Below are 10864 nucleotides of genomic sequence, written 5' to 3' on the forward strand. Positions count from 1 at the left end.
ATGGCCTTTTTATATATATTTTTTCTATCCGTTTTCCATATTACACTTTGAGCCCTTGACAACACACCCATATCATTGGAACCCCCTTCAGGCCATTCATCCTTCCCCAGTTTATGAATGAGTCCTCCCGACATACGCCTAAAGGTCTCCTCCATTTCTGGATGCAAGAAACATAGCTGATGTAATGGCCGGTCTGGGTGACCACTGGTGTCCATACCATTACCCATTTTTAAACTTATAATATCACACACAATATTTCAGGGTTAACCGCGAGTCCTTGGTTCTGCCGTATCTCACTCGGTCACTTCAATTCCTGACCTTCGCGTGGAGGATTTCCTCTCTTAACAACCAGTCTAAGGCGGACTTTCTGTGAGATACGGAGGTACCTTGGTCTCGGTTAACGTCTCAATACTTTTTAATCTGACAATTCAATATACACTTATGCTATTACACACCAATAGTTCAGGGTTAACCGTGAGTCCTTGGTTCCGCCGTATCTCACTCAGCCACTTTAAAGCGGACTTTCTGTGAGGTACGGGGTACCTTGGTCTCGGCTAACACTCAATACTTGTTAACTCTTTCAGGGTTAACCTAGAGTCCTTGGTTCCGCCGTATCTCACTTGGTCACTTCAATTCCTGACCTTCGCGTGGAGGATTTCCTCTCTTAACAACCAGTCTAAGGCGGACTTTCAGTGAGATACGGAGGTACCTTGGTCTCGGTTAACGTCTCAATACCAGTTAACTTCCTATACACAGTGCACTCCTCTTATATACCGTCCACGGTCCCCCTCTACGGGGTTTTTTTATCCGCTCGATCAGACTAGGATAATCCTCGAGACGGTCACACAAATATCACAACAAAATTTCAGGGTTAACCTAGAGTCCTTGGTTCCACCGTATCTCACTCGGCCACTTTAAAGCGGACTTTCTGTGAGATATGGGAGTACCTTGGTCTCGGTTAACACTCAATACTTGTTAACTCTTTCAGGGTTAACCTAGAGTCCTTGGTTCCACCGTATCTCACTCAGCCACTTTGAAGTGGACTTTCGGTGAGATATGGGGGTACCTTGGTCTCAGTTAACGTCTCAATACTAGTTAACTTCCTATACACAGTGCACTCCTCTTATATACCGTCCACGGTCCCCCTCTACGGGGTGTTTTATCCGCTCGATCAGACTAGGATAATCCTCGAGACGGCCCTATCCCAGTGCCCACAACCGGAACGTTCGGATGTCGTCCCACCAACTGATGCAAGTCAGCGAATTACCCTGCTACGCCGGGATACGAGGAAGGACCAAGAGGAGATTTAACTAAATCTACTCACTTGGCTGCGCACCCTTCACATCGATCCCGTCGTCCAGTGGATTCACTCGCCGGCTCGATCAGTCGCTGGTTGACATCCCACCGCTGCCACCAAATGTTGATTCACTTTTTTTCTCTCACATCGGTTGTTTCGACAATAATCGATCAGGCACCAGGTTTGCTTTAAACGTACGTTTATTGAGCAGGAGTCTTCACACAGGTTACAACCTAGCAAAGAGTCTAGCTGACTGCCCTTAATTGCAATGCTTTATATACATTAATGCCACCGTTTAGCCCCCCTTCCACATTACCCAAACAATCGACAGACTTGTACACAATGGGGATATACAATGGTCATGATAACAGGCACATACACAATGGGAGATGTTCAATGGTCCTGATAACAGGCACATACACAATGGGAGATGTTAATGAGTGGAACAATACTAGAGCTAAGACAGGGACATTTCTCAGACATTCGGGAGCCAGTGGGTTACATATTCTTCAGCCTTCTGAAACTCAGCCACCTCAATCAGACGAGTGCGGGGAATATCAAAGTTGCGACTATGCAGCATCAGCAGGATAATGTGTATTTCTCAGGATCACAACTTCCTGAGGCCTGCAGCCACATAGTCAGCAACTTTGGTGAGCAGACATTTTAAGTTTCAACCGAGTTCACCTGACCTCCATTTTCCCTTCACATAACCATTTTACAGTGCTGATTCAAGATTTATATTCACACTGACTCCACATCTCCTGTTTCAATGTCACCCCTTGCAAGGGACTGAATTTCATTCCTCACCAACAGAGCTGCCCCACCCCCTCTGCCCACTTGTCTGTCTTTTCGATAGGAGGTAAATCCTTGAATATTCAGTTCCCAGCCCTAGCCCTCTGGCAGCCATGTCTCAGTAATTCCCACAACATCATACTTGCCAATTTCCAACTGAGCCTCAAACTCGTCCACTATATTTCTTATACTTCGCGCACTCATATACAACACTTTGACTTCGGTATTCACCTCCCCTCTCACACCGCTCACAATTGACTCTGACCTTACTCCCTTATCCAGCGCGGGCGGCGCTGCCTTCAACATCGCGGAGTCCCGGGGCCCTTTCCCAAGGGCCGCCAGCGTTGAATCTCCGTCCAGGACTTCGGAAGCCGCGGAGGTGCCCAACTAAGATGTCCAAACCACTGAGGAGGCCCTCCAGTCCCGATGTCGGACTTCCATCACCCCGGCGAGCGGGCCTGAACATTGGGCTGCCCGTAGCGGCGACAGCGGGGGGTTCGGGAGCCCCCCCTGCCACGGGCGGGCAACAGAGGAGGATGACTGAATTTTTGGAGCCTTCCCTCACAGTGGGAAACTTTGATTCTGTGCTCTTTATTATTTGTATGGCTGAATGGCGGCCACACATTTCACTGTACCAATTGGTACATGTGACAAATAAATGTATCTTGTATCTTGTATCTTATCCCTTCCCGGACTTTCTTTCCCGTTAATTGGGGAGTATTTTGTAACTTTTCCTGTACTCACTTCCCCTTTAACTCCATCTTTATACTCCCAATTTGTTAATCTCTATTCGCCACTATTTAGTTTAAACCCACACGTGTAGCCTTCGCAAACCTGCCTGCCAGAACGTCGGTCCCCCTCCAGTTAATGTGCAATCCGTCCCTTTTGTAAAGGTCACCCCTATCCCAGTAAAGATCCCAGTGGTCTGTAAATCTAAATCCTTGCTCCCTGCAAAAGCCACTTAGCCACACATTCAGATCCCCTATCTCCCTGTTCCTGTCCTCACTAGCACGAAGTACTGGAAGCAATCCAAAGATAACCACTCCAGAAATACTGCTTTTCAGTCTTCTACGTAACTCTCTAAACTCACATTGCAAGTTTAGAGAGTTAGATGTTTAAAATTTTGGTCATTGAATCATCATTTGAAGTGTTCTCGGCAAAAGGACAATACATTTCAAATATGTTAATTTAGTTTCCACATTGTATCTCTAAACTAAACTAAAGGCTCATTTCCAGGAGCATATTGCATTGGGTAAACATATTTAAGAAAAGATGGAGGAAAGTTTAATGCTGTGTGTAGTATAATTACTATCCTAGGCATCAATAGGAATATGAAAGAGGCCATCTTAACAAAATCATGTGAATTCCTGTCAAAAAGAAAAGACTATTAAGACTATGCTCATTGTTGGACATCAAAGTAAATTAAAATCAAACATGTATGTGCAATAGTCAATTGTACCGTGGAGGAGTTGAGATGGATATTTGTTCGGCAAGGAGCACTGGTAGAATTATTGCCTGTCAATTGACCACAATTCACTTTGCATTTCTATGAGAGTTTTATGTAAACATCTATTGATTCCCCTGTATCTTTCTGTTTCCAGTAGGGCAATAGAGATCCATAAAAATAAGTCTTGAAGACTTAGGTGGCCCAGGGTTATTATAGGATCACAATGAACCTATTGGGGACTTTAATAAGGCTAACCTCAGCCGAGAGCTTCCAAAGTGCAGACTTAATGTTACCTGCCCCACCAGAGGGGAGAGAACACTCGATCACTGTTACACTTCAATCAAGAACACATATCGCTCTGTTCCCCGGGCGGCTCTAGGTCTCTTTGATCATTGTTTAGTTCACCTTATTCCGACATACAGGCAGAAACTAAAAGCTCCTAAGCCTGGGGTCAGAACAATGAAAAAGGTGGACAAGCGAGGGCATTGAAAACCTACAGTCCTGCTTTGACTGCACTGATTGGAATGTTCAGGGAAGCAATCACTAGCCTCGATGAATATACGGACACTGTGACATCATATGTCAGCTTTTGTGAGGACAGTTGCATTCCCACTAGGACCCGGATCTGGTTCAACAACGACAAGCACTGGAGCTGTAGCAGCGGCAGCGGCAGCAGCAGTGGCAGCGGAGACCCGACTTGGCCCCGAAGCTGTGGCGGCGGCGGCAGCGGCAGCGGAGACCCGACTCGGCCTCAGAGCTGTGGCGGCAGCAGTGGCGGCGGCGGCGGCAGCGGCAACGGAGACCCGACTCGGCCCCGGAACCGTGGCGGCGGCAGTGGAGACCCGACTCGGCCTTGGAGCTGTGGCGGCAGCAGCGAGTTTGAACCGGCCCGTTCGCGCATCACCCGGTGGGGTCACAACATCTGGAGCCTGGATCGCCTTGGCACAGAGGGAGAACAAAGAGGGAAGAGACAGAGACTTTAAGATTTTGCCTTCCACTACAGTGAGGAGGTGTTTGGTGAACTCACTGTGGTGGATGTTAAATTTGTGTTGATTGTGTGTTTTTGTCATTTTTTATTATATGTATGACTAAAGGGAAACAAAATTTCGTTCAGACCGAAAGGTCTGAATGACAATAAACAAATCTAATCTAATCTAATCTAATCCCTGGTTTACAGCAGAACTCAGACAGCTCCGCCAGACTAAAGATGAGGCCTACAGGAGCGAGGATACAGACCTCTACAGGCACGCCAAGTACTAGCTGAGAAGAAGAATCAGAGCTGCCAAGGAAATGTACTCTATGAAGTTGAGGAGCAAGTTCTCAGCTAATGACTCTTCTTCAGTTTGGAAGGGCTTGCAAGAAATCACCAGCTATAAGAGGAAACCCCCCCGCTCCTTGGACAATTGTCAGCTGACCAACGACCTCAATGAGTTCTACAGCAGGTTCGACAAACAGAAACTTAACCCTGGTACCCCCTCCCCCCGCCCCCCGTCATCACTTCACACCTACTCACAGCCTGACTCCAGGCTGCAAAGACTGGACCCTTCCCCACCCTCTCCTCCCCAATTACCACTTCACACCTATTTACATCCTGATTCCAGTCTGCAAAGACTGGGCCCTTGTCCACTACCCATCCCCTCCTTGCTGCCCATCATCAATCTGGCCACTTCTCCATCACCAACAATAGAAATTGAGGAGGTGGGTGAGGCTATTCAGAAGACAGAAAAGACTGGACACTGTTTCCCCCTCTACCCTCAACCTCTGCCGAACAACTGGCACCAGTCTACACAGACATTTTCAACCAATCCCTGCAAACCTGTACTGTCCCTGCCTGCTTGAAAGTCTCCACTATTGTCCCTGTACACCAAAAGACAAGGATTACTGGTCTTAATGACTACAGGCCTGTTGCACTGACCTCTGTAGTCATGAAGACCCTTGAAAGACTTGTGCTGGTCCAACTGAAAAAATATCACTGGACCCTCTGCAGTTTGCATACCGGGCCAATAGATCAGTAGATGATGCAGTCAACCTAGGCCTGCACTTTATCCTCCAGCACCAAGACCACCAGGAGACCTATGCAATGATTTTGTTTGTGGATTTTAGCTCTGCATGCAACACCGTTGTGCCAGAGCTACTACACTCCAAACTCTCCCAGTTGACTGTGCCACAACCCCTCTGTCAGTGGATCACCAACTTCCTGACAGACAGGAAGCAGCATGAGAGGCTGGGAAAGCACATCTTCAGCATAGGAGCACCACAAGACTGCGTACTCTCTCCTCTCCTTTACTCTCTCTACACCAACGACTGCACCTCCACAACTCCTCTGTCAAGCTCCTCAAGTTTGTGGATGACACAACCCTGATTGGACTGATCCAGGATGGGGAAGAATCCACCTACAGACAGGAAGTGACAAAGCTGCCACCTGGTGCCTTCGTAACAACCTGAAGCTCAATGCTCTTAAGACAGTGGAATTGATAGTAGACTTTAGGAGAGCTACACGTACCCTCCCCCCACTCACCGTCAACAACACCACAGTCACATCTGTGGAGTCCTTTCTGTTCCTTGGAATCATCATCTCCAAGGACCTTAAATGGAGGGCCACCATCGACTCCACAGTCAAAAAGTCCAAAATGAGGATGTACTTCCTGCGGCAGCTGAGGAAACACAATCTGCCACAGGCAATTATGGTCCAATTCTATACTGCCATCGTAGACTCTTGAATGAATGAATAAATGAATGAATGAATGAATGAATTAATGAATGAATGAATGAATGAATGAATGAATGAATGAATGAATGAATGAGTGTATTGGCCAAGTATGTACTCGTACAAGAAATTTGCCTTGGTGCTCTGCTCGCAAGTAACACCATGACATACAGTAAGCCATTAAGAATAAAACATAAAACATTAAAACAGTAAGAATAAAACATTATTGTTTAAACATGTGAATTAAATAAAATACCAGAGCAAAAGGAGGCTACAGACTTTTGGTTATTGAGTAGAGTTACTGCTCTTGGAAAAAAAGCTGGTTTTATGTCTGGCTGTGGCAGCTTTGACAGTCCGGAGTCGCCTTCCAGAGGGAAGTGCTTCAAAGTGGTCAGGGTTAGAGGGGTCAGAGATGATTTTACCCGCTCGCTTCCTGGCCATTGCAGTGTACAATTCGTCAATGGGGGGAAGGTTGCAGCCAACAACTTTCTTAGCTGATGGATGATTTGCTGCAGCCTCCGGATGTCGTGCTTGGTGGCTGAGCCAGACCAGACCATGATGGAGAAGGTGAGGACAGTGGAGATGCTGGTTTAAACCAAAGATAGACACAAAATGCTGGAGTGTCTCAGTGGGTCAGGCAGCATCTCTGGAGAAAAGGAATAGGTGACGTTTCAAGTTGAGAACGGTCTGAAGAAGGGTCTCAACTCAAAACGTCACCTATTCCTTTTCTCCAGAGATGCTGTCTGACCAGCTGAGTTGCTCCATTTTTTTGTGTCTATCATTTGTTTAAATTATGTACAACTTTTGCTACTAGTTCTATTCTAGCAGACCAGTTAAGTGCATCACTGTCTTTGTACACAATTGAACTTGATTTATCTGCACTCGGTGGGAACAAAAGAGCAGCTGCGATTAAAGCTGTGCACGACATTTCAGAGCAAAGAGGAGAGACTGTTTCAATAAAAGAGTCAAAATCATCAAATTAGTAAACACGGTAAAATGGTCCAGTACTGCAATCTATGAAGTACTTATTGATAATCTTGTCAGGAACGTCCAGGTAGGTCAAATTATCAGAGCAAGAGACATACATTTTGGCACAAAAGTAATGTATGGTGATTAATCTGTTCCTGATATCAATACAAGAGTCTCACAACTGCAGTGGGTCAGGTCAATTGGTTGGAGTTCCACAGGTCTAAGAAACAAAAAAATACCAGAAAGAAGTACACAGTTAAGCAGGTAGCACTGACTAAAGACGGCAGCTAATAAATTGAATCTGTAATAATTATGAAGACTTTGAGAAATGTATAGATATACTTTTTTTTGGGAGGGAAGCCTTTTATATTAAATATTTACATGTGATCTTGCACAACTTGTTAATTTTACATGTCAGTAGGCATTTTGGTGTACTCTACCTGTTTATGTGCACTCTATTCAGAATTGTTTGCTGTTAGATTTAGAATTAATACCCTTGTTTAAAGTTTCAGTGACTTATAATTATTGTTGGAAGTAAAACTTGGCACTTCAGCCGTCAGTAACCAAGGTACATCCTAGCATACATCACACAATGTCATTGGTAAGAGGTTCCAAGCCAATTTGTACTTCCTTAGAAGATAGAGGATATTCCGTATGTTCAGTTCAGTTCAGTTTTATTTGTAATATGTAGGTTAACACAGGGTCAACGGTACAATGAAATGTGTTAGACAAGACAACGGGTCACCTCAGCAATGATATTACAATGTATACTCTCTTAAACTTCTCCAGATGTACTGTAGGGGGCATATTGACCAGTTGCATCATGGCCATGTTCAGTAACTCGAACACCTGGGAACAAAGAAGATTGCAAAAAATAGTGAACACTGCCCAGTCCATCACAGATACTGACCTCCCCGCCATCTAAGGGACCTGCAAGAGATGCTGCCTCAAAAAGGCAGCCGGCATCATTATTGTGGTCATACCGAATCTCCACAATCTTGTAAGGAATTAGAGGCATTGATGGGTTTTCTGTATGATTGCATCAATGTGCTGGGTCCAGGATAAAAATTCATGTTTGCATGCAAAATCTACAGATTTTTGTTTTAATTCTTCTTGCCGTGTTGAATCATTAACAGAGTACAAATAGCCACAACATTGCCAGCCACAAATGAACATTCAAACAGATGCTTCTTCGGATAAGCTTTGTCTTTGTCCTTTGTCTCTGATTATTGTCTCTGATTATTGCTAAATATATTTTGGATAATATCACTATCTGGGGTTAGGAGAATACTATTGCTAAAAATCTTCACTCATTTGGATATTTGTAGTTGAAAGTGAAAGCATGATGTGGAATAAAAAGTATTGTATTCTGTGAAAATACTTTATTGAAATGATGTTGGACAGAATACAGTGTAATACCTGATTAGTGGTGCTGAATCTCAAAATTAACAACCATTCAAGTCTACAGAAGTCACATTCTGCATCATGTGGATGAATACCATTTAAAAAGCAAGATGTAAAATTTAATGCAAATAACAATTAACTGGCAGTCACATGAAAATGAATGAATATTAATGGCTATGAAGTATTATATCAGTGCTAATTAAAGTATGATTAGTGTATTTAAGCATTTGAAACATCTTAATTATAAAGGAAGCTAAATTTTAATTAAGGTCAGTTTGACAATTTAAGTTTTGAAATGGACTTCATAAAATTCATTTAATTAAATGTGTTTACCTCTAGCTATTATTAAAATGGAATTTTAAAAAAACATGTTGATCTTTCTAAAAGGTATATATTTTGTATGACAAAATAAATAATTATTGGATAGCTTGGTTTTGAGAGTGAAACATGCTCATACAGCAGTAATGAAAAATAACTGTTTGCTTAATGTTTCCTTAAAACTTGTCAGCAAAGCTGTGCTTTCCTATTCTCCCTCCGTAGGTAATCGCTTCACTCCTCTCAACACTTCCCTTTACTTGATTAGCCTCTGGGAGAACAAGATGGAAGCAAACTCGATACACAAGAGCAAAAAACCCTATCTGGCTGCCTGTAGAGTTTGCTTCCTATCCAGTTTCGTCCCACTTGCCAAAGATGTGCTAATATGCTAAATGGCTGCAGTAAATTAACCTTTAGTATAGGAAGCCCAAAGGGGATTTGATGGCCTTGTGAATCAGAATAGGCTGCAAAAGTACAGGGAAATGAGAGTGGTTGGGAATGATGGGAATGCTCTGCTGAGAACCTGCAAGAATCACATAGGCTGATAGTTACGATAAATAAGTTTAAGAAATAATGATTGAATACACCAAATTTACCTCACAAATTGTTACAATTGTAAGAATGCTCTCACAATTCTAGTTTGAGATTGAAAAAAAAATCTGATTTAAGTAAGGTAGGATTGAAAAACTTCTTCCCCACAGCCATCAGGCTATTAAACTCGCCATCAATCAAACTGAACTATAACAGCCTATTGCACTTTATCTGTTTATTTATGTGTATATATATTGCCCATGCTATATTGACACACTGAACTGTTTTGTATTTATGCTTACAATACTCTATTGTGCTGCAGCAAGCAAGAATTTCATTGTCCTGTCTGGGACACATGACAATAAACTCTCTTGATTCTTGACTCTCAATTAAGTTAGCTGTCAATTAAAACAGATATTCACATAAGTATTTGCAAAGAGAAACTTAATTAATGTTTAAGGTCAAAAAGTCTTCAATGGATTGTGATTTTGCATACTGTTTAAGATATATTTATTGACCAAGATACTAAGGAGAATATTACATTTTGGAAAGTGTTTCAGTCAGCACAGACATTGGCCTGATTCAATATATCATTAAGAGGTCTGCAGCCCCTCTAATGCAACACTCCCAATATAAATGCACTGAGAATAAACAGATGTTTAGGAAAAAATACAATGAACATTCTCATTGTCAGTGAATTATTTTTTGAAGTTTCATTCCAATTAATCACCTCTTAATGCTAACAAAGCCTGTTGCATTCCATATCAGACCAATATTTCAATGGGTTAAAAAATACCTAATAGATATCGACACAAGGAACTGCAAATGCAAAGGAAAAAGTGCTAGAATAACTTAACAGGTCAGGCATCATCTGTGGAGGGAATGGACAGGCAACATTTCAGATCAGGAATCTGTCTGAAGAAGGTGCCCAAACCAAAACGCCACCTATCCATTCCCTCCAGAGATGCTGCTTGATACACTGAATTACTCCAGCAGTTTGCACCTGATAAACCTGGTAAATCTGTTTACCTTTAGATTTATCTCATTTTCTTGAAATTTGTTCTTTATGTTAGAAGTTAATCGGCAATGACTTGTTCATGGAGTCCCTTTTGCTGTTGTTCCTATCTGCCACTATCCCTCATTCAGTTCCATTCCTCACCTTCGTTTCCCATCAGATTCCAGAACAAGTTGCCTTTTATTCTTCATTTACCACCTGCTTACCTCTCTTGCTATCTCCCCCTCATTCTTCCCCCACCTGACTGATATCTGCTATCAACCCTGTCTCACCTTTTCCAGTCGGCTGCCAGTGACGAGAGGTGTTCCGCATGGGATGGTGTTGGGTCCGCTACTTCTTGCGTTATATGTTAATAATTTGGATGATGGAATTTATAGATCTGTGGCT

At 43.1% G+C, this 10864-nt stretch overlaps 1 long non-coding RNA gene across 1 annotated transcript; it reads right to left on the minus strand.

Moving 5' to 3' along the window:
- Nucleotides 1-237: 237 nt before the first annotated feature.
- Nucleotides 238-1129, minus strand: LOC116985187. Its single transcript, XR_004415219.1, has 3 exons — nucleotides 877-1129; nucleotides 544-591; nucleotides 238-386 (listed from the first exon to the last, which is right to left on the minus strand). It is a non-coding gene; the product is annotated as an uncharacterized LOC116985187 (long non-coding RNA).
- Nucleotides 1130-10864: the final 9735 nt, after the last annotated feature.

The sequence above is a fragment of the Amblyraja radiata genome, chromosome 21, assembly GCF_010909765.2.
Source record: "Amblyraja radiata isolate CabotCenter1 chromosome 21, sAmbRad1.1.pri, whole genome shotgun sequence".
NCBI classification, from domain to species: Eukaryota; Metazoa; Chordata; class Chondrichthyes; order Rajiformes; family Rajidae; genus Amblyraja; species Amblyraja radiata.